Below are 25,003 nucleotides of genomic sequence, written 5' to 3' on the forward strand. Positions count from 1 at the left end.
GACGCTTCCGCACGCGTCACCGCCGGCCGCCCCGCGGCCTCTGACCCGCGATGAGGGGGTGTGGCCCGCTAGGACGGGGTGGGCGGGGAGCCCTTGGACGCGGCGCCTGCGCAAGCTGCTGCGCCGGCTGAACCGTGGGCGATTAGGACGGCGTGCAGGGCGCGGACACTGCGCATGCTCCACACAGCTGGTACTTCCGGGAGTTCCCCGCGCGTCTGTCTGGCTTTTCCTGGATGTTGCGGCCCGCCGGGGACGGGAGAGGAACGGAAGACACTGGACGAGCGGAGGAACGCATCCTCGGTGAGGAGGAGGAAGGCCAGCCCAGGGTGTGAAGAGCGCCAACGCTTTTGAGCACATTGCTGTGTCAGCCTGGGCTTCAGAGCCGGGCGGGGTTTCGTCAACCATAAAACGAAGGATGTGGGCAGACTGAGTGATGTGCGGCTTGCCTGGCCTTCCCCGAGTGACAGCTCCGTCACGACCCGCCCCCGAGCCCGGAGAGCTTTGGTCTTGGGTGTGGGGTCAGCTTGTCGCTCCAGGGCTGGGAGTTAGGTCCCTCCCCACTGTGAGGGCGGAAGGGTGAACTGGTTCTGTGCAGTTGAGCAAGCTCAGCACAAACAGTGTGGGCTGTATTCTTTAAAGTGAAATTTGGTGTAAGGGGAAAAGGAGCAAAGGGGAAAATGTTAAGAAACCTCAAAGATCAGGAGAGAGCGAAATGTTTCATCTCTGGAGAGAGAATAGAGGAGAAGCCTCTAAAGATGAGGAGCAGTCAGGGGTGCAAGGGGTATTACCAAAGCAGAGTGCAGGACCACGGTATGGAGGAAGGGAACCCATGGGCAGTTCAGAAACCTGCAAGTATTCGGGGACAAAACAGGTAGGTAGCAGGAGATTTTACTGAAAGATGAAACTGGAAGAAGGATGCAGCAGACCAGATGGAGAAAAGCTTCCTTACGCTAGGGAGGGAGCTTGTGCTTGATCCTCGCTAAAAGTTGGAAGGTGGCGACTATTTTATTTTATTTTTTTTTAACATTTTATTTATTTGACAGAGAGAGGTAGGGAGAGCAGGAACACAAGCAGGGGGGAGTGGGAGAGGGAGAAGCAGGCTTCCCGCGGAGCAGGGAGCCCGATGTGGGGCTCGATGTGGGGCTCCATCCCAAGAACCTGGGATCATGACCTGAGCAGAAGGCAGACGCTTAACGACTGAGCCACGCAGGCGCCCGGTGGCGACTATTTTAAAAGATCACTTTGTTAGAGAAAAGATTGGGGAAACTAGATAGTAGTGGGCATCAAAGGGGGAAACTGGATGGAAAGAATATTTCTTCCTCCAAGAATATTGGAGGAAAGTGGTCAAAAGGCACAAACTTCCAGTTATAAGATAAAGAAGTACTAGGGATGTAATGTACAACGTGATGACTATGTCTAACGCTGCTGTATGATACATAGGAGAGCTGTTAAGAGTAGATCCTAGGAATTCTAATAACAAGATTTTTTTTCTTGTATCTATATGAGATGATGGTTACTAATAAACCAATTACGGTAATATCACAATATATGTAAATCAAACCATCGTGCTATACACCTTAAATTCATAACAGTGATGTGTATCCATTATTTCTCCAAAAAACTGGGAAAATGGGGGTAAATGTTTGTATTTTGAAGCAAAGAACTATAGGGTGGGTTTTTTCCTTTTTTGAAAAATAAATACACATGCTAAAAATACTCAGCATGCAAAAGAATATAGGAGTTATATTTCCAGTGGCTATTAAGGATGTGGGATTATAGTGAGGTGAATAATGTCTCCCAAAATTCATATCCATTTGGAATCTCAGTGTGACCTATTTGGAAATAGGGTCTTTGTAGATGAGGTTAAGATGAGGTCATAATGGGTGTCCTTATAAGAGGAGAGGATGCAGAAATATATAGTCACAGGAAATAAGGACATATGAAGATGGAGGCAGAGATTGGAGTGTTGTAACAATATGCAGAGAAATGCTGGGGGCCACTAGTAGCTAGGAAAAGACAAGGAAAGATGATCCCAAAGAGCCTTCAGAAGAAGCGTGGCCCTGCTAATAATTTGATTTCAGGCAGCTGTCCTCCAGGACCGTAAGAGACTAAATTTCTGGTTTTTTAATCCCTCAGTTTGTGGTACTTTGCTGTAGCAGCCCTAGGAAACTAACAGACTTACAAAATTCTATCAGGCTGAATTTACTGATAAGGGCCCACCAAGCAGATATTCTAGATACAACATGTTATCTCCAAGGGTTAGAAAAAGCTTAACAGTTTGTTTGAATGGTTGCTGAGTATGTCTTTTTCTATTATGCATGTAAATCTGGGAAAACCATCATAAGATGGGTTTAGGGACCCACTGGGCCCACTATGAGAAGCACCTAAGCAAAACCCTATTGATCAGTTGACTTCCGTCCTCCCCAAAGTACCTATACTAAATGAAGTGCCAGAACTGCCTAGGATATTATTGAGGAAGGTATCCAAAGGCTTGGGGGCAAGGGGGTTGACATGTTAGTGTGGATTTATCATGTAAGACCTGTTCACCCACCCCAGGAGGGTCCAAAGGACATTACCCTTCATGACTGTGAGAAGTAAATCTATGAGTGAAGCCCCAGCATCTTTGAAGAGATATGCAATTGCTTTTCTCTGTATTCAGATAAATCTTGGAAATTACCACCATCAAACTGGGATTCCTAAATGCAGTGGGGATAATGGGATCCTAGTGGAAACTACCACCATCAAACTGGGACTCCTAAATGCAGTGGGGATAATGGGATCCTAGGTTGGCAGGGACCAAGAGGTGGCATTAATTGTCAAAAACTGGATGGGGGTCGTTACTGTAATGGACAGCTGAACTGAAGCAGTAATCAGAATTGTCTGACTTGCAGAGACCTGTGACACTGGCAGTTGATCATAGTGTCCCTAGGGAAAAAAAGAAATGGACAATCTCCTAAATTCATACTTGGTATTAGCAGAAGGGTTCTAGGTCTAGCAAAAAGAAGTCCTAACTTGCACCACCAGAACAGAGCATCACAGCCCCTCTATCATTTTCCATACTTGAGCCGGTTTATGCACTCAGAACTCTTTGAATGAAGGAGAGGCCAAGTCCTCTTGGGGCAGTACCTTGCTCCCTTGCTAAAAATGTATATTATTAATTTGTTCCCAGTCTTCCCCAAAGGGCCCTATGGCCATCTACCAGGGTGGTTGTCCACTGCAGGGAAGGAAATAATCAGACTTTGGGAGATTAGTAGACAATGGCTCTAACTTGACACTGATTCGTGGAAACCCACAACATCATTGTGTCTACGAGCCAGAGTAGGGGCTTGTGGAGGTTAAGTGATTAAAGGAGTTCTAGCCCAGGTTCTTCTCACTTTAGGCCCAGTGGGTCTCTGAACACATCCTGTGGTCACTTCTCCAGTTCTAGAATGTGTAATTAAAATAGACATGCCCAGGAACCATTAGAATCCCCACGTTGATCCCCTGAGCTGCAGAGTGAAGGTTGTTATGGTAGAAAAGGCCAAATGGAAGCCGCTAGAATGGTTTCTGCCTATAAAAATGTAAACCAAAAGCAATACCACCTTCTTGGAGGGGTTGCAAAGATTAGCACTACCATCAAGAACTTGACGGTGGGAGGGGCTGTGGTGGCCGCTTCGGCCCTTCCAACTTGCCTGTTTGGCGTGTGCAGAAGACAGATGGATCTTGGAGAATGACAGTGGATTTTCATAAACTGAATTATGTGGTGATTCTCGTTGCACTGCTATTCCAAATGTGGTTCCATTGCTTGGGCAAATCGACACGTTTCCTAATACTTGGTATGTAGCTACTGATCTGGCAAATGCTCTTTCCCTCTATACTTGTTGAAAAAGCCTACCAGAAGGAATTAACTTTCAACTGACAAGGCCAGTGATTCACCTTCACTGTCCCACCACAGGATATATCAGCTCTTCAGCCCTGTGCCATGATTCAATCTGCAAAGACCTCCTTTCCCTTCCATAGAAAATCACACTAGTCCATTATATTGAAAATGATATGTTGATTGGCACTGGTAGGCAGGAAGTAGCGATTACTGTACCCATATTGGTAAGATATTTGCACATCGGAGGATGGAAAATAAATCCTCCAAAATTCAAGGGCCTTCCTGAAATTACTAGGGGTCTGGTGGTATGGGGTATATCAAGATATCACTTCTAAGGTGAAGAAGTTGTTACTAAAGGAAGTAACTACTAAAGGAAGAGGCACAACACCTAGTGAGAAAAGAGAAGTCTCTGCCACAGGTCCAGGCAATTGTGCAAGTTGCTCTGACATTTGGGTCATAGGATCCAGTAGATCCAGTGGAGCTTGACGTGGCAGTGGCAGATAGAACCGCTATTTAGAATCTTTGGCAAGCATTTATAAGTGAATCACAAGGCAAATCTTAGGATTTGGGACTAAAGCCCCGCGATCCTCTGTTTTGAGAAACAGCTTTCAGCCTGATACTGGACTTTACTAGAGAGTGAGTGCTTCTCCATGAGTCACAAGTTACCATGTGACCTGAGCTCATCAATAAATCATGTCAATGGATTGTAACCTTGATAGATGTGATCTGATGAAAATGGCTCTGCACTTCTGTGATCTTCCAAAAACCTGTAACCCCAGTCCAATCATGAGAAAAACACTGGACCAAGTTACAATTTCCATTAGAGGGGCATCCTACAAAATAGTTGACTAGTATTATTCACAACTGTCAAGGTCATCAAAAACAAGAAGCGGCATGCCTGGTTGGCTCAGTTAAGTGTCTGCCTTCAGCTCAGGTCATGATCCCAGGATCCTGGGATCGAGTCCCGCATCAGCTCCTTGCTTAGCAGAGAGCCTGCTTCTCCCTCTCCCTGCTGCTCCCTTTGCTGTGCTCTGTTTCTCTCTCTCTGAAAAATAAGTAAAATCTTAAAAAAGAAGAGTCTGAGATGCTATCACAGTCAAGAGGAGCCTAAGGAGATGGACTGACAACTAAATGTAATGTGGTGTCCTGGATAGGATCCCGGAACAAAAGAAAAAAAAACAAAACAAACCTTCCTTAAGAGAAGTCGAGTAGGGCGCCTGGGTGGCTCAGATGGTTAAGCGTCTGCCTTCAGCTCAGGTCATGATCCCAGGGTCCTGGGATCGGGTCCCGCATCGGGCTCCCTGCTCAGAGGGGATCCTGCTTCTCCCTCTGCCTCTCTCTCTCTCTCTCTCTCTCTCTCTCTCTCTCTCTCATGAATAAATAAAATCTTTAAAAAAAAAGAGAGAGAAGTCGAGTAAACTATCACCTTGGTTAATAATAATGTATTGGGGCACCTGGGTGGCTCAGTCAGTTAAGCGTCCAGCTCTTGGTTTCTGCTCAGGTCATGATCTCAGGGTCATGGGATTGAGCCCCAGCTCAGGCTCCACACTCAGCACAGAGTCTGCTTGAGATTCTCTCCCTCTTGTGCTCCCTCTCTCTCTCAAATAAATAAGCTATTCTTTAAAAAAAAAAAAATGTATCAATGTTGGTTCATTAACTGTAATAAATGTACCATACCAATGTAAGATGTTATCAGGAGGGGAAAATTGGGTGCAGAGTATATAGAAACTCTGTACTATCATCTCCATTCTTCTGTAAATATAAACTATTCCAAAAAATAAAGTCTATTATATAGAAAAAATGAAATCGCCACATCACAAACTGTTAAACCAAGACTTTCCAAAATAATGAAGAATATCTAGTCACATTGTTCTTATTTTGCACTTCAATAGAAAAATTTTAATGTCAATGTTTCATCTTTAACCTTTTTAAACTTCCTATTGTGTATATGTTTTATAGTGTACATAATAAACACAGACGTACACATACATTTTTTAATATATGCACATTGGAGATGTAAATTTTTACTGACATGACATAATATATACAATACACAATAATAATTACAAATTATTAGAGAGCAACTGTGTTAAACTAAATCATTCAAAAATTAGAGTTTCTTAGAGGAAATAGAAGTAAACCTATGAACTGTGATATAATTACAACTAGCCTATTCTTATGTCAAGATGAATAAATAACAAAAATCTATAAGCCTATGTAAAAGCCTATATAGTGACATCACCAGAACAATCCCAATTAGTTTCCGGCTTCCCCTTTGGTTCATTCCTAATTTGATAACTAAAAGTTATGTGATGAAATTATAATTTGTAAGTCCTTCGACTTGGTAACATTTTGAATCACCTTGGATTGATGTAACTACCTTTTCAGTTGCCTTGCCTAAAATAGTTAATTCATGAAAGGCTCCGAGTTCCTTTTCTTGGAAAATGCCAGCCCTTATTTGTAATAACTTCATGAGGAACGGGGCCAAAGCATTTAGGGTGTTTCTTAGTTTGCTTAATTCTCTGTTAGGAACTTAGTACAAGTTAGATGCATATCCCCCCATTCAGTAGCACAAACTCACATTTTACAATGAGGTCAAAACACCTCCCATTTTTGCTCTATGGAATTTCCCAATGTCACAACAATAAAAAAATAGATTTCAAGTATATTTGTACATCAATTTCAAAAGTATTCACAGGAAAGGTACTTTTTAGTTTATTCTTGTTTCATAAGTTATATACCTCTCAAGCTTGAAAGGAAATATTGTTAGTTTCACTTAGAAATTAACTATTCTAGGAATAACCAGCTTTTATTTGAAAGACTTTTTTCCAGCATACCCCTTGATTGTGAAATGCTCATTACTTTAAACAGGATTGAGGTGTGCGTGTTGGGGGGTGGGGTGCCTACCGTGTCTTGGCAGTTCTGAAACTCGAAGAACTTTAAATAGAAAAAAAATAAGGGAAATAGTTCATTAGAAAAAATATCTTGCATATGCAAACAATGACTCATGGAACACTACATCAAAAACTAATGATGTATGGTGACTTTAACATAACATAATAAAATAAAATTTAAAAAAAGAAAAAATACCTTGCAGCAGTATTAATTTACCTGGAAAGCCCCAAAACTGTCCCCAAGAGTTTTTCTTGGGAGAAGTATGGGTCATAGTGAAATTTATTTTATCATGAAAATAAAACTTACATAAGGAAATGACAGACAGAATGATGTTATACAAAGACTTGGGATTCTGGAAAATGTTAAACTAGTCATTGGCCTCCAGCTAAACAGAATTTCATCCTAAAGAAGTCATCCAGGCAGATGATAATCTTAATTTATTTAGAGAGTTTCTGAAATGGAATTCCATATTCTTACATACCTTAATATCTGCTATGGACTGAAATGTATCCCCCATAAATTCATATGTTGAAGCCCTAACCCCCAAAGTAACTATATTTGGTGTTCCAAACTAAACGTTTGTGCTCCACCCTCCTCCCCCATTCACATGTTGAAACCCTACTTCACAAAAGGATGGTATTAGGAGGCAGGCCTTTGGGAGGTAATTAAGATGAATTAAATGAGGTCAGGAAGCTGGAGCCCTCCTGCTAGTGCCTTTCTAGGAGTCATGAGAAAGTTTGCTTCCCCTCTCTGCTCTCTGCCAGGTGAGGATACAAGGAAAAGTCAGCAGTATGCAAACGAGAAGACAGCTCTCCCCAGAACCTGACCATACTGGCAGCCTGATCCTCGACCTCCAGCCGCCAGAACTGTGAGATATAATTTCTGCTGTTTAAGCTGCCCAGTCTATGGGATTTTCTCCTGGCAGCCTATGCAGCCTAAGCCTTAGCCTTAAGCAAACTAGACAGTATCGCAAACTACTTCCTTATACTTGCCTTTTAGGATAAGCATATGGGTTCCTTTGGAAAGGAAGCCCATCCTTCATACTGCACACTGGAACTTTAAAAAAGCCAAAGGGGCAAACTGTAGAGGTTTCCCAAGAAAATTAAGGCAAGGAAGAGATTCTTTGTCACTTCTGTGCCATAACGTAGGATAGCTTCCCCTCCTCAAGTCGTCTGATGTTAGGTTGATGATTCACATATAACCCCATCTTATCTCCATCACATTAAGAGAGGAAAACATCAACCCAACATTACCCAAAACTCTCTACTTGTGATAAGGTAGCTTGTCAACCTTACCCTCAAAACCATACCAGCAAATCCTAACAAAGCAGCAAGGGCTTTCTGGATCTCCTGGCTAATATTTTGTCTTGTCAATTTTTCTTTTCACTTGGTCCAGGATTTTAGAAGGATGGTTGACTAGGCCTTCTTCAGAAGATATGAATGTATAATTCCATTATCATTGCATCATGCCCCAAAACTTTGGCCGCTAGAATCTACCTTAAAATAGTGGTCTTCACACTGAGGTACCTCTATTTCCTGGGATATACCAGGGCCCCTTCGTACAGTTATACTGCAAAAGCCTGGGGGCAAAAATACCTTTCAAAGCTATCTGAGGGCACAGAGAGGCTTGTTCTCCTTTCCAGCCACTTCTTGTTCAGCATATTCTTACTTTACAAAAACAGAAGACCTCTCTTATCCATCCCAAATCTTAGTACGGTGTGTGCCTCAAAGGCTGGGCTATCCAGTATAGTAGCCACTAGTCCCATGTGGGTATTCAGTACCTGAAATGTAGCTGGTCAGCATCAAGGTTTGCTGTCTGTATCAAATACTATAGGATTTTAAGGACGTACAGCCAAAAAACAAGAAGAATGTAAAATATCTCATTTTCAATTTTTTATATTACTGTTGAAATGATAGTATTTTGGAAATACAGTTGACCCTTGAACAGCACAGAGGTTAGAGGCACCAACCCCCCCCCCCGGCCCGGCCATGCCGTCAAAAATCCAAGTATACCTTTTGATTCCCTAAAAACTTAACTACTAATAACATACTATTGATCAGAAGCCTCAGTGATAACATAATCAATTAACACATATTTTGTATGTTATGTGTATTGTATTCTATTTTCTTATAATAAAGTAAGCCGGAGAAAAGAAAATACTAAGAACATCATAAGGAAGAGAAAATACATGCACAGTACTGTACTATATTGATCGAAAAAATGCCTCATTTAAGTGTAACTATGCAGTTCAAACCCATGTTATTCAAGGGCCAAATGAATTGCATTATATACATTATTAATTTCACCTGTTTCTTTTTAATTTTTTAATATGTTACTAGGAAATTTTAGATTACATATGAGGCTCACATTATGTTTCTAATGGATGGTGCTATTCTAGAGCATCAAAACAAAGGTACAATTTAAATAATGCTTCTGGACAAGGCTCCCATAGAAGGCACCAAAAACTTGCACTCAGGCTTGGTGTCTTTCCTTCCCTTCTCCAAAGAGTGGGTATTTTGGTATTTCACTGGAATGTTTTGGCCAATATGTTAATTCAGAGTGTAGAGTGGGGTTATTAGGGTGATGACAACTTCGCTCAAAGAAAGCATTGCTCCTAAGGGAGAGTCTCGAGAGACCAAAGCAGAGAGTGTGAGTAAGAAATGTTGGCAGCATCTTATGTCACCCAGGTGACAAACTCATGGCAAGGACGCTGTCTTAGAATGAATGTTTATAAGAGAGTTGGTGCTTCCTAGAAACCAGAAGGGCACGGGCTCTTGTGACTGGATAATGAATCCTTCTGTAATCTAGGTGGTTTCTAGTGGTTTGTTTTGAACAGATTTGAAGAAGAACCTAAAGCTGTTAGCTGATGGTTTAAAATACTTAATGAGGGGCACCTGGCTGGCTGGTCAGTAAAGCATGTGACTCTTGATCTCTGGGTTGTGAGGTTGAGCCCCATGTTTGGTATGGAAACTACTTAAAAATAAAATCTTTGGGGTGTCTGGGTGGCTCAGTCAGTTAAGCATCTACCTTAGGCTCAGGTCATGATCCCGGGGTCCTGGGATCTAGCACAGCATCAGGCTCCCTGCTCAGCAGGAAGTCTGCTTCTCCTCTGCCCAACCCCCCCACCACGCTCATGCTCTCTCTCTATCTCAAATAAACAAATAAAATCTTTAAAAAAATTTAAAAAAATCTTTAAAAATAAATAAAATATTCCATGTTCATGGGTTGGAAGAACAAATATTGTTAAAATGTCTATGCTACCCAGAGCAATCTACACATTCAAAGCAATCCCTATCAAAATACCATCAACTTTTTTCACAGAGCTGGAACAAATAATCCTAAAATTTGTATGGAACCGGAAAAGACCCCAAATAGCCAAAGGAATGTTGAAAAAGAAAACCAAAGCTGGTGACATCACAATTCTGGACTTTAAGCTATATTACAAAGCTGTAATCATCAAGACAGTATGGTACTGGCACAAAAACAGACACATAGATCAATGCAACAGAATAAAGAACCCAGAAATGGACCTTCAACTCTCTAGTCAACTCATCTTCGACAAAGCAGGAAAGAATATCCAATGGAAAAAAGACAGTCTCTTCAACAAATGGCGTTGGGAAAATTGGACAGCCATATGCAGAAGAATGAAACTGGACCATTTTCTTACACCATACACAAAAATAAACTCAAAATGGATGGAAGACCTAAATGGGAGAAAGGAATCCATCAAAATCCTAGAGGAGAACACAGGCAGCAACCTCTTCGAGTTTGGCCGCAGCAACTTCTCGCTAGACACGTCTCCAAAGGCAAGGGAAACAAAAGCAAAAATGAACTATTGGGTCCTCATCAAGATAAAAAGCTTTTGCACAGCAAAGGAAATAGTCAACAAAACCAAAGACAACCTACTGAATGGGAGAAGGTATTTGCAAATGTCTTATCAGATAAAGGGCGAGTGTCCAAAACCTATAAAGAACTTATCAAACTGAACATCCAAAAAACAAATAATCCAATCGAGAAATGGGCAGAAGACATGAACAGACATTTCTCCAAAGAAGACATACAAACGGCCAGTAGACACATGAAAAAATGCTCAACATCACTCAGCATCAGTGAAATACAAATCAAAACCACCATGAGATACCACCTCACACCAGTCAGAATAGCTAAGATTAACAAGTCAGGAAATGACAGATGTTGGCGAGGATGCAGAGGAAGAGGAACCCTCTTACACCGCTGGTGGGGATGCAAGCTGGTATGGCCACTCTGGAAAACAGTATGGAGGTTCCTCAAGAAGTTAAAAATAGAGCTACACTACAACCCAGCAATTGCACTACTGGGTATTTACCCCAAAGATACAAATGTAGTGATCCAAAGGGACACCTGCACCCCAGTGTTCACAGCGGCAATGTCCACAATAGCCAAACTGCGGAAAGAGCCCAGATGTCCATCAACAGATGAATGGATAAAGAAGATGTGGTACACACACACACACACACACACACACACACACACACACACACACACACACACAGAGGAATATTATGCAGCCATCAAAAAGAATGAAATTTTACCACTTGCAATGACATGGATGGAACTAGAGGGTATTATGCTAAGCAAAATAAGTCAATCAGAGAAAAACAATTATATTATTTCACTCATATATGTAATTTAAGAAACAAAACAGAGGATCATAAGGGAAGGGAGGGAAAATAAAATAAGATGAAATCAGAGAGAGAGAGACAAACCATAAGAGACTCTTAACTGTATGAAACAAACAGGGTTGCTGGAGGGGAGGAGGGGAGGGGGAATGGGGTAACTGGGTGATGGGCATTAAGGAGGTCACGTGATGTAATCAGCACTGGGTGTTATATACAATTGATGAATCACTGAACTCTACCTCTGAAACTTATGATACACCATATGTTGATTGATTGAATTTAGATTAAAAAATAAATATAAATAAATAAAGTACTTAATGAGAGATTGCTATGATACTTTTGGCATGCAATTCAGAAGCTGAAAGAATTGAATGATTTTGTTATGACAGAAGTCTATTTTCATCTATTTATGAAAACAGTGTTTCTCAGTGCTTATATCTGTAAAATCTGAAAATAGGAATAGAATTGAGATTAAATCCTACCTCCTCCTAGCAATAAATAACATTCACCAATAGATTTTGAAAGGGATAGATCAATAAAATTTTACTAAGTATGTGTAATAATTATCAAACTTTAGAACATATCTTAATCAAATTTTTACTATTAATAATTGTAAGTATAGATACAACTTTCAAATAATTTTAAATAATAAAAGGCTTTCAAACATAAAAATATGCTGCATTAAATAAAGTTCTGGGAAAGGAAAATGGAGTGGAAATGAGATTCCAGTGGGAAAAAGGAATGATGTAAAAGCAGTCTTTTTTTATGAATGATAGTGAATTTCTAATAAATATATTATTTAGATTCCACTGGAAATTTAAGTTGTGTGATGATCTTATTTTAAAACGTCAGTAATCATTTATAATACAGTGAAAATCATGTCCTCTAAAACTAAATTTCTAATGGAAAATTTTAGATATCAACTTTCAAATGTGGAAATGGTTTCACAGTTTTTCAAAACTCTTTTACAGGGGTAGGTGGACAAAAAATATTCATATGACTGCCTTAGATGGCAGCTAGTCAAAACTCCTTCATTTAATAAATGCGGCAGCTGAGCACCAGAAGTTCTGCTCTTGAACCAGAATCCAAGGCCACCTTCAGAGTTTTGTTGTTGTTGTTTTGGGTTTTGTTTTGTTTTGTTTTGTTTTTGAAGATTTTATTTATTCATGGACTCAGGGTCCTGGGATCGAGTCCCACATCGGGCTCCCTGCTCAGCGGGAAGCCTGCTTCTCCCTCTCCCACTGCCCCTGCTTGTGTTCCCTCTCTCACTCTCTGTCAAATAAATAAAAAAATCTTAAAAAAAAGATTTTATTTATTTATTTGAGAGAGAGAGGGAGTGAGAGAGAGAGAGCACGAGATGGGGGAGGGTCAGAGGGAGAAGCAGACTGCTCGCTAAGCAGGGAGCCCGATGCGGGACTCAGTCCAGGGAGTCCGGGATCATAACCTGAGCCAAAGGCAGTTGCTTAACCAACTGAGCCACCCAGGCGCGCCCCAAGACTACCTTCAGTCACTGGCTCCGTCTCCCACTCAGAGAAAGCCCACAGGGTTCTGTGAGAAAGTCACGTTTCTTGGTAATGAGGGGCCTCTAAGCCAGAGATCCTCTCTCTGAAATGTATTTGTCTCAGAAACCTATCTGTGGTCGCCTGTCAATGCCATTCCCAGCCGTTGTCAGGATTCGCTCTAAAGCACTCATTTAGGAGTATGAGGTAGTCCTACATCTATCACCGGAACTTGGATCATGTTTTATGTAACTACTGAGCTCCATTCAAGGGAAGTAGATTCAATAGTCTTAGTTAGCTTGCGCTGGGCGGCCGTAAAAACACCTGGGGGGCACAGTTGGTTGAATTGCGCTGGGGCGTGGAGCCTTGCTTAAGATTCTCTCTCACCCTCGGCCCCTCTGCCTGCCTCACATACTCACGCTCTCTCTTTCTCTCTAAAAACAAAACAAAACAAAACAAAAAACACAACCATAGACTGAAAAGGCTTAAACAACAGAAATTTATTTTCTCTCAGTCTAGGAGCTGAAAGTCTCAGATCAGCGTGCCAGCCTGGTTAAGTGCTGGGGAGAGCTCTCTTCTGGGCCTGTAGATAACTCCTTCCTCATTGTGCGTGCTCATGGGGCCTGGGTGATGGGGCTGGAAGGTGGTTTGCTCTGGCGTCTCTCCCTCTTCTTATAAGGACACTAAGTGTATTGTATCAGGGCCCTAGTCTTACGACCTCATTTATAATCTTAATTACTTTCATAAAAGCCCTCTCTCCAAATATAGTTACATTATAGGGGTTAGGGCTTTAACATATGAATTTTAGTTGGACACAAGCATTCAGTTCATAACGCTCATAAATCTTTATATGTCTTGTTCCTAACCCATTGGATGGTACCAGTGATCACTAACAAATTTTTGTTGAATGAATTTAGTATTAATTGCTTATATCAATATCATAGTGGCATGTACATAGCAAAGAGAAAACTAGCTATAGGACCCTGAGCAAGTCATTTACCTCACTGAACCTCAGTTTCATTAGATATAAAATCTAGATAGTCATTCTTATAGGTCTCTTACAGGATTAGAAGGGAGGCATGTGGAGGGCCTGGAATAATGCTGGTGAAATAACAGCTCTGTCTAATACTTTTGCTTGGCACTTTACAGTTTGTGAAGCACCTTTGCATACACCATTCCCCCAAGTCAAGACCTGAATGTCTCAGACACCTCTGGCACCAAGCCTAGTGATCTTTTCACTATACCAGGTGATCCAAGACCTTGTGAAAAGTGTTAATTTACAATAACCTTGGATCTCACAAGGTCATAATTTCTGTTCTGTGGAATGAAGTAGTTCACTGAACTGGTCTAGTCCTCAGGGTAATCAAGAATCCAGGTTAAGAAATCTATCTGGTAGGGAGAAAGAAATATTAGGTGTTTTAACAGCTATTTTCTTGCAAATTTAATCCGTTACTTGCAGTTTCCTAAATAAATTATTTTTAAGAATATTTGTAGCCTCGGGGGATCTGGCTAGTTCAGTCAGTAGAGCATGATGTGACTTCTGATCTCAGGGTAGTGAGTTCAAGCCCCACATAGGGTGTAGGACTACTTAAAAATGGGTATGTATTTATAGCCAAAGCTTTGTGGGTAAGTCCATTCATGGACACTAGGTGGCATTATAAGAACCTCTCCTGGACCAGTTCCTGCCCACTCAGTAGCTGGCCACCACCATTTATTTACAGGCTGAACACTTGTAGCAAAGAGTTGGGTGAAGAAAACATAGAGAGATGTTCTTCCTTTTCTAGGTAGAGTCTATACGTTTTCTTTCGAAGGGGTTGAACTCCTACTGTAACTAGTACGTAGAGAAACCAGGTTCTCGCAGAAAACTACAGCTAGCTTGGATCAAGTCAGGACACAATCTGAGTCCCAGTGCTGACACTTAACGGCTGGTTTTCCGGGAGAAGGTCTGTTTCCTGCCCTGTGTGCCTCCCACGGGATTCCTAGGAGGACCATAGGAAGTCATGTATGAGAATTGCCACGTGCTACAATTAAAAACCAAGGTTCTTTCCGGGGAGGCTCCTGCCTTGCATCAGCTCTGGGTCTCTGCTCCCCTGCAGATTCTTTATCAACTCCAAGATCACTCTCAAACATTTATAAAGGACTTTGACACCAGATATCATCATTTCAACATTCCCTCAAACAAAGGACTGAAACTCACAGCTCAGAGTGGCCTCCCCACCAACTGTGTTCAACTTCTCCTTAGCTAGCTTGTCCAATGGCTACACCCTAGACCTTGTCATCATCTGGAATAAACCCCCTTAAACTTGTCGACCTCACACTCCCCTGTCAGAAGTCACCTCTCCTTACCCCCGCCCCCTCGCTCATCAATCTCAGTGAGACCTCCAGCTCCTTCATTCCTCCTTCTCTCCCTGTTTATCAGTTCCCCCTTCTCTACCCACAGAGCCCCTTTCTTTTCTTGCCTCTGTGTTAACAATGAGCAGCTACTCACTCATCAACTCCTACAACCGCCCCCCCCACTCCCCACCCCTCCAGTGCCGCCATCCCTGAGGCCGCCCACCTGTACCAGCGTGGCCCTTCCAGGCAATGCACAGCACCTAGCGGGGAGAGCACGAAGAACTGAATTACTACTGATGAAGAGCTGTGTAATCCTGAGCACATTATTAATCCCTCTGAGCACCAGACTTGGGTATATTAAAGGGATGAGAACATCTATTCATAGATTTAAGAGAGGTAACAGGTGAAATGAGATTTTTTTTTGAAATATATTTTCATGCTTTTATCTTTAGCATCTTTTACATCTGTGATCTTTCCCTGTATCCAGAGGTACCTACCCAGAGGGCACATGGATGAACGGGTGGTATTTTACTTCTAAAACAGGTAATTGAGGGGCGCTTCAGTGGCTCAGTCAGTAAAGCGTCTGCCTTCAGCTCAGGTCATGATCCCTGGGTCCTGGGATTGAGCCCCGTGTCAGGCTCTCTGCTCAGTGGGGAGTCTGCTTCTCCCTCTCCCTCTACCCCTCCCCGTGCCCCCACTCGTGCTCTCTCTCTCTCAAATAAATAAATAAAATCTTTTTGAAAGTTAAAAAGTAAAATAGACAATTGAGATGCAAACCTGAAGGCCCAAGGAAAGTCGGACTTGGAGATTATGCCAAAATATAGCTTGAGAAGACAATAGGAAAGAGCCGTGTGTACCCGCCCCTTATTCACCCACCATCTGTGAGGAGGAGCCTGAGCAGGGCAAGCCCTCAGAGGAAATGGGCGAGGACAGGAGAGAAGCTGGGTTTGTTGCTTTTCAAGAGCCCGACGCTCACCCAAGCAGAAAACCACAAGAGCTAGGTGGAGCTGGGGACCTGGAAGGGAAATCCATAGCATATATTAAGTCCTTTAGTCCTCAACTCAGCTCCACAAAACCATTATTACCCACATGAAAACACCACCACGAGACTATTACTGGCCCCATTTCACAGAACAGGAAAGTAAGTGACAGAGTCAGGATTCTAACCCAGGTCAGCTAACCTCAAAGGCCATACCCTCAACCATTCTACTACACAGCCTTTCAATAAACATCAGTTCCCTACACTCACCCAACCCCTAGTCTGTTAAATGTCAGAGCTAAGAAGCCGTGGGAGAATATTACCATGGGTTTCATGCTATTACCGTTTAAGGTCTAAACTCAACTGGGCCTCAGTTCTGCTCCATCACCTGTTGCCTGTTCTTGGCCCACGTCCTTCCCCATGTCCTGCAGTGGCCCTTAAGCCCTCCCCATTCCCTGCTCTCACCATGTTTAGCAATGAACTTGCCCGTGACTCAGAGAACACCAGTGCCATTAAAGGCAGACTCTCAGGGCACCTGGGTGGTGCAGTCAGCTAAGCATCCCACTCTTGATTTCAGCTCAGGTCTGATCTCAGGGTTTTGAGATCGAGACCAGGGTTGGGCCCCATATTCAGTGGAATCGGCTTGGATTCTCTCTCACTCTGCCCCCTCCTCTCTAAAATAAATAAAATAAATCTAAAAAAAAAGAGGCAGGCTCTCTAAGTTCTCTCCTTCACTAACTTATCATCAAGAGCATCTTCTCACCCTCCTCTGCAGCCAGGTTCTGAGGAAGATGTGTCTGTCTGTCCTCCTGTCACACACCGTTCCCTCCCTTGTCCTTTCAGCTCCTCCAGGATTTCCACCGAGGGTCTCTTTCCAACGTCTCCAACCTCCCCGCTCTGCCAGGTTCTTTCTCTCAGCCTGTGAACAAAGTAGGGTCTTCCCTTCATGTCTGCCCATCCATAATTCATCTAGACATCGGGAACTTCCAGATCTAGTCCTGGAACTCCTTCTAAGTAGTGATGAAATTTCACTAATTTGTGGAAAAAAATGAGAAAAATAAGGATAAAAAGGAGTTTCTCAGTAAGCTAAGGTAATTAATTAGGCAATTTTCTTTTGTTCTGACATTTTGGCCTTTTTTTTTTTTTTTTTTTTTTTTTTTTTCTTTTTGTATGCTGCCTTTCAAAAGTGTAAAGACCGCATGCACAAGAAAAAGAAAAATCCCCTTTACTGTGTTGAGACATTGAGCTTTACAGGGTTCTTTGTTCTTGCACATTACCTAGCCCAGTTCTCAAACGGTTTGTCTTTGAACATCTCTACATTCGTTACACTCTTTAAAACTATTAAGAACAGTGTTTGAGGTGTACAATATAATGATTCAACACTTGTATAACTTACTCACTGCTCATCAAGATGAGCGTTCTCTTAATCTCCTTTATCTGTTTCACCCATCCCCCACCGACCTCCCCTCTGGCAACCACCAATTTGTTCTCCGTGTTCTTGATGCTGTGGCATCTGAGTGCAGGCCCAGGCTAGTTTAGCTCTAGAGATAACAAGCTACTCAAGTGTGAGCTCACCTTTCACATGCAAACTAGCCAGTCCAAAGTCCATACCTTGCCCCCCACCTTTATCAGGCTTTCATCGGGTTCTTACACTTGGACCAATATGCCCCTGTCCTCATCACCCAGGGCCAGACACAGGACCACACAGGACAGCCCCTAACACCCTAGAGCCTACTGAATTCAACTAACCAATCTTAAACCTGCTTACCTTGACTCACCTGTTCCTTTATGTGATAAAGGAACACAGTGAAGGCTCCCTCCTCAGCTCTCCCCTCCCTCCTGCCCCCTGACTGACTCTGGTGTTTCCCCTGTGGGCTTGTCTGGCAAGGCATGCCTCCGACTCGAGAACAAACTATTCCTTCAATAAGTCATCTCCTGATTTGTTGGCCTCACCCTACCCGAATGATAATAAAACCCACATTTTAAAATAGGACCTCAATGAGCTTTTGTTTATGTAGGTTCTCTATATTGATATTTGTTGTTTTAGATATTAAAATTGATAGATTTTTTTTAAAGATTTTGATTTATTTATTTGAAAGAGAGAGAGACAGCGAGAGAAGGAACACAAGCAGGGGGGTATGAGAAGCAGGCTTCCCGCCGAGCAGGGAGCCCGACACGGAGCTCGATCCCAGGACCCCAGGATCGTGACCTGAGCCAAAAGCAGGCACCCAATGACCCAGCCACCCCCAAATGGATAGATTTTTAAAATATGTACTAATTCTTTTGAAAAATAAACCCATTATACATTGGCATAACATCTAATGAAGAATAACTATATTTTGGGGATGCCTGGGTGGCTCAGTTAGTTAAGCATCTGCCTTCGGCTCAGGTCATGATCCCAGAGTCCCGGGATAGAGCTCCACATCAGGCTCCCTGCTCGGTGGGGAGCCTGCTTCTCCCTCTCCCTCTGTTGCTCTCCCTGCTTGTGCTCTCTCTCCCTCTCTCTCTCTGACAAATAAATAAATAAAATCTTTAAAAAAAAAGAATAACTATATTTTCAAAAAAAAAAGTGGTGAGAAGAGTAGCATTGTTTCAGTGTTTGCAAATCTCATTAATGTCTGGCTTAATAGAATGGAACTGGATTTTGAGGTCGGCTTCTGTGTTCAAACAGCTACAATACCATACTCTGGAAAACTCCACAAGACACTAATGAGAGATTGAGAACAAAAGAGACAAATGACATTTTGGGATTTAAAAACTGATCTTGAAATTGATATTGACCTCATAGACCCACTGAAAGGGTCCCAGGCCACATTTTGGAAATGCTCATCTAAACAATCTTCATTAACACGGACAAGTGTTTGAGCTCCTGAAATTTGCACACTAAAAGGGAATTTATTAATTAAAAGTTTAAAATTATCCTCTACATTTTTTATGGTCATAGTCTTTTTTATTTTTTATATGGTTTTTTAAAAGATTTATTTATTTTAGAGAGAGAGAGAGGGAGAGCTCATGCAAGGGCACGTCAGGGGAGAGGCAGAGGGAGAGAATCTTCAAGCGGACTCCCTGCTGAGCATGGAGCCTGACATAGGATCCTGCTCAATCTCACAACCCTGAGATCACAACCTGAGCCAAAGACCAAGAACTGGGCATTTAACCGACTGAGCCACCCAGCACCCCTTTTATGATCATAGTCTTTTTTTCTTTTAAAGATTTATTTATTTATTTTAGAGAGAGAGAGAGAGAGAGAGAGTGCAGGGGGGAGGGGCAGAGGGAGAGGAAGAGTCTTAAGCAGACTCCATCCTGAGTGTGGAGCCTGTTGAGAAGCTCCATCTCATGACCCTGAGATCCCAGCCTGAGCCAAAACCAAGGGTCAGGTGCTTAACCAACTGAGCCACCCAGGCGTCCCTATGGTCATTGTCTTAATGCAGGTCTTCAAGAAAGCAGAACATTATACTTGATTTAGGAGTTGTATTAGTCTGCTGGGCTGCCATAGCAATATACCACAGACTAGGTAGCTCAAATAGTAGAAATTTGTTTTCTCACAGTGAGCCTGGAAGTCCAATATCAAGGTGCTGTCAGGGCTGGTTTCTGGTGAGAGCTCTCTTCCTAGCTGGCAGATGGTGTCTCCTCACTATGCCCTCACATGACCTTTCATCTGCACACATGGAGAGAGAGAGAGAGTGCTCTCTGATGTCTCTTCCTTATGAGAGGCTACCAGTCCTATTAATTAGGGCCCCACCCTTATAACTTCATTTAACCTTAATTACCTCCATAAAGGCCCCATCTCCAAATTCAGTCACATTGGGGGGTAAGGCTTCAACCTATAAATTTTGGGGAAAACACAATTCAGTCCATAACAGAAGATGAAGACCCAAAAGAATGAATGTGAGAAAGGAAAAAAATGAGCCAAGGAAGGAGGTGATGCGAAGTGATATAATGTGTTACCATGCTGGCTTCCTCTCCATAAAACACTTTTTTTAAAAAGTCAGTCAATGCTTGCTTGGCACATTGGAGGCCTCCAGAAGGGCTGCAAGAAAGAACTGCATCTCAGAGGATTCCATGGGAGGAAGACACTGCCCGCCTGACTCCCCCAAGCCCCACCTCCTATTTCCTCTTCATCAAGATTCGCCCCACAGAAAGCTGACTCACCCACAGCACTGGGTCACATCATCCAGCCCCTCAGTGGCCACCTGGGAGGCTAGAGTCCATTCTGCACAGCATAGCATTTCATCCAAGCCCAGAAGTTGGGGGGTGGGGAGCGATAAAGCATGTTAGACATCAAGCCTTGGCCTTCAACTCAGATTTCAGCCACCCTGCCACATGCAGCAAAAGTGCTGGAAGGGGCACAGCCTAGGAGGTGAGTGGTGCCTTTAGAGGGAAGAAGGCAGCTGAGGAAGTCAGAGGGTATCTGATAGAGCAATTATTTGACATTTGGGGAAAGTTCAGAACTACTTCTGCTCTAAGCACGGACATGGCCATTCTAAAGTGGCAACATTTCCTGAAAGGAGCATAACCCATAGAGGTCATTGGGAAAGTGTATTTTGATGGTCTTATAAACAATGATCCCATCGTAAATGAAATGTAATGACAACATCTAATAAATGAATACTATAATCCATCTAATTTGTACAACGACAGATGAGTCTTAACTTAGAATAGTCTTAGCCTATAACAAATGTTTGATATTCACCATATCCAACCCCTAATGAGATTTAATACACTGTATGATTCAGATTTGCTTAAAAGCTAGTGGAGTGAATTATACTATAGTTTATTCTTCTAATGAAATGAGCTATCAAATCACTGTGAGAAGTCTGAGAGCTCAAGATACATTCATAATGGCAGTCAAATCGAGTTATCTTATCACATCCAGGTAATTGTTAACTGAAAGTCACATTGGGAAATACCTTGAGAAGGGAACAGGCATGGGTTACACTTACTACAAAACCATCATGCCCTTGTTATTCTAAAGAACAAAAATATGTGAGCTCTGGTTGACCCTGGATAACAAGAAATGTCATGGCGGCCAGCTGAAGAGTCTTGACTATTGAACTGTGGAACATCTCTATTTCCACTGAATCTTTTTTGAGTTTTCAAATTACTTATTCCTGTGGTATTCATTGTTCATTTCAAGGTTTATCAAATGATTCATCAGGGACGTGTGTGTGCGTGTGCACGGGTGTGTGTGTTTTATATTTAGGGAGTAGTTATTTCAAGGGGCTAATGGAAAAGAAGACATGGTCAGCAGACAATATTAAAACTCTCCAAAGGACTGAAAACATATATACATTGTGAACTCTGAAATAAACTAGAGCTAATCACAGAGTAGACAGGGATAGCCAGGCAGCTGTGTATTTGGCACGGCCACAGAACAGCATTCCCAATGGCCTTAGCAGCTGTAAGGTGGGATCTTCAAATCCCGTGTAGCGAGGCAGATGATGAAGATAACAGTTCTGGTGACCAGAAGTCACACAGAACTCCGAGACCCACATGAAGTATATCATGTCTCCTTATTTAGAAATTTGTTATTTTACTGATACCTAAGCACCCATGACTTCCAAATGTCAATTTCCAGTCCCATCTTCTCTACCAAGTTCCAGACCATGTATTCCCTGTGACACCTCGAAATCCTCATGCTTCACACTGAATCCATTGCAAACCTTCCTTTCCTTCTACATTTCCTATCTTAGTTGATATTGAAATCCACATATTAAGTTAGCCATTTCATTCATCCTACATCACATCTTTCACGGTAGGCACTGGGGATACAACAGTTAATCCAGTGATATCCCTTTCCCTAGGAATTTTATATTCCAGTAGTGAAATGAACAATAGCTAATACTTGCATGCATGCGCGCACGCGTGCGTGTGTATGTGTGTGTTTGTGTGTGTGTGTGTGTTAGTGGCAAGTTCTATGGGGGGAAAAGCAGAGTAAAAGGTCGTGAGTTATAGGATATGCCGTTTTACATAGGTTATCAAAAAAGGCCTCATTATACTAAGTCCCTCTCTTCTTTCCCTCCTATCTCCAGTTAATCCTCTCACTGGTCTCCCTGTCTCTGCATCTCTCCTCCATCTCATCCCATTTGCCATGCTTCAATCGGAGTCATTCCTTTTTTTCTTTTTTTAAGATTTTATATTTCAGTAATCTCTACACCCAGTGTGGGGCTTGAACCCACAACTCCAAGATCAAGAGTCGCATGCTCTAAAGACTGAGCCAGCCAGGTGTCCCCCAAATCATTCTTTTAAAATTCAAATGATTGTTCCCCATTGTTTGTTATTGATGTGACGTTCTAAGTTCTTCACAACTTGGTTCACCCTACTTTTTAAACTATAACTTCTACCACGCTCCAGTTCCCTGTGAGAATTAATTTCTCCATTTCCATTGGTTCCAAATGTAGATAGGTATAAAATAGCTTTATCAGTATTTGTTTTCCATTAGTCTCTCCATTATAATGTGATCTCCTTGGATAAAGACTGGCCCGGTTCCTGGCACACAGTAAGTAAGAAGTAAATATTTGCTTGGTTCATTTGAACTTAAAAAAATATTTTTCTTGAAATTTAATTTCGTCCTTGTTCCTTTAATGGAAGTTAGCTCTGGTAGCATTTCGGGGTGTCTGATTGTTACTTGGTTAGCCAATGCTCTCTGTTGCTCTTGGAGACATCCCAGCAGAATGACATTCTCTAGACCACCAGGTGATAGGAAATTTGTTCCCCAGGTCTCATAATAATTTCTAGTGAATCCTTCCCAAAATTTGGTTTTGCAAACTTCATCAGCTCTGTGCCTGCTCTGAAATTTTTGACAAATGAGAGGGTGGAGGTTGACAGAGCCCAGGCCTCTAGAATGCTCTCATCTCTCTGATGCTACGTAAATCAGGGTAATGACCCAAGTGGTGACTTGGTTGAGGCAACTCTTAAGTCAGGGCTTTTGTTGTTGACTGTGAATTCCCCATAACCCAGTAGGGAACAGTGTTTAAAAAACCAACCAACCAAAAAACAAAAAACAAAAAACAAAAAAACCCAATGCAAAACAAAAGAAAAACTCTTGCTTTACTGTAATTCTGGTAGTAGCACTAGAGAAAAGTTCAAAGCCGATTTTAGTTAATCATTCATGCAGCAGCCTCAAAAGATGTAAAATTAAAGCAGTAGTTCACTGTCTTCTAGAAATCACGGTAACATCAAAAATAGAACTCCGGGGGCACCTGGCTGGCTTGGAAGGTGAAGCCTACAACTCTTGATCTGGGGGTGTAAGTTCAAGCCCCATATTGGGTGTAGAGATTACTTAAGAAAAAATATCTTAAAACAAAAACAGAATTCAGGTTTTCTGACTTCCACTATGTATTTATTTCAAAAAGCAAACCTACACAAGATTTATTTGGGTAAAATATAAATGACCCTAACTGTTATGACTTTGGGATACTAGGGTGAAAGCTATATAAATTAAATGGGAATTTCAGATATTTGTACCTGAAACTACTATATCAGTCTCCTTTCTGTCCAACAAAATAAGCATTTTAAAATAAGTATTAATAAATATAATTTACCCTATGAACAAATTAAGCTTTAAATGTTTGAATGATTTTTCAATTATGTTGATAGCAATTACTGATTTTAGCAGGAGGAAGAAGATTCTCTTAACTTAAGCACATAGTGGAGAACTGCCAATAGAGGGGAGATATATTTTTGGCTCAGGGCTATGAGGGTTAGAAGATATTTTTTCAACTCAATGTTGGTGTTGGATAAATGCTGCATTTAGAACCTTTCAAGGGCATAAATCTGACCTCAGTTAACTTACTAGATCATTTTTCTTATTCTGCTTTCCACTAAAGGGGAAAAAATTCTTGCAGAAGGTAATATTTTCCAATTAAAAAATAGTTTAATCTCTCTGATTGTGTAAAAGAAATGTATTTTCTTGCCAAAGAACAGAATTTGGAAATAGAGCTTAATATTTGTTAGGATAGAAAACAGTTTTATGTTTCCATTTACTTCTCTTTTGTCTTGGCAAGATTTTCAAGCAGAGTTTGTATTATTAAGAGGAGAGTAGGCTCAGCATAATGAGAAAAGTACAGCATTTGAGGCATGCCTCTTCTCCTGCAGGGAACAGATGTCATATATTCTGCATCATCCACTTTGACAAACAAGTCTTTTATCAGAGAACCACTAAAAATATTCTTTCATGTGATATTTCCCAACAAGTGTACTGTAAATGAGTTCCCTGCTTCATAATGTGCTATTAAGAGCACAGATATTGGAATTCTTACTACATTCTATTAACAAACCCTTGTAGAGTTGCTGAGGGAAGGTTTGGGAAGAAACAGAGAAGGATCACTGTGTTGAAAATCGTCCTTTACAACATCAAGAAAGTGACAGGACAACCCGTAGAGTGAGAGAAAATATTTGTAAATGGCATATTTGATAAGGGACTCAGATCCAGAATATGTAAAGAACTCTTGCACTTCCACAGTAAAAAAATCACCCAAGTTTTTAAAAATGGGCAAAAGTTTTGAATAGATATTTCTCCAAAGAGGATAACAAATGACTAATAAATTCATAAAGAGATGTTTAACATCATTAGCCATTAGGGAAATGTGAGCACAAGTAAAAAAAACCACAGTGAGACACAATTTCACAATTGTGAAATTTCACATCCTACTAGGATGACTAAAATCAAGAAGACAGACAATAACAAATGTTGGCAAGGAATGTGGAGAAAATTGAATATCCATACATGGCTGGTGGGAAATATAAAATAGCGCATCTACTTTGGAAAAGCATTTTG

The 25,003-nt window shown here is 41.7% G+C and overlaps 1 long non-coding RNA gene across 3 annotated transcripts in view; it reads left to right on the forward strand.

Moving 5' to 3' along the window:
- The first annotated feature begins 151 nt into the window (after nt 1-151).
- Nucleotides 152-25,003, forward strand: part of LOC141372413 (uncharacterized) — a 35,390-nt gene continuing 10,538 nt past the window's right edge. For 2 of the 3 annotated variants that reach the window (XR_012377643.1, XR_012377641.1), the window contains exons 1-2: nt 152-300; nt 7,519-7,622. This is a non-coding gene — a long non-coding RNA (uncharacterized lncRNA). The other variant, XR_012377642.1, reaches the window with a different exon arrangement.

The sequence above is a fragment of the Callorhinus ursinus genome, unplaced genomic scaffold (assembly GCF_003265705.2).
Source record: "Callorhinus ursinus isolate GAN/ISIS: 27379988/994484 unplaced genomic scaffold, GSC_fseal_2.0 scaffold3, whole genome shotgun sequence".
Taxonomy (NCBI): domain Eukaryota; kingdom Metazoa; phylum Chordata; class Mammalia; order Carnivora; family Otariidae; genus Callorhinus; species Callorhinus ursinus.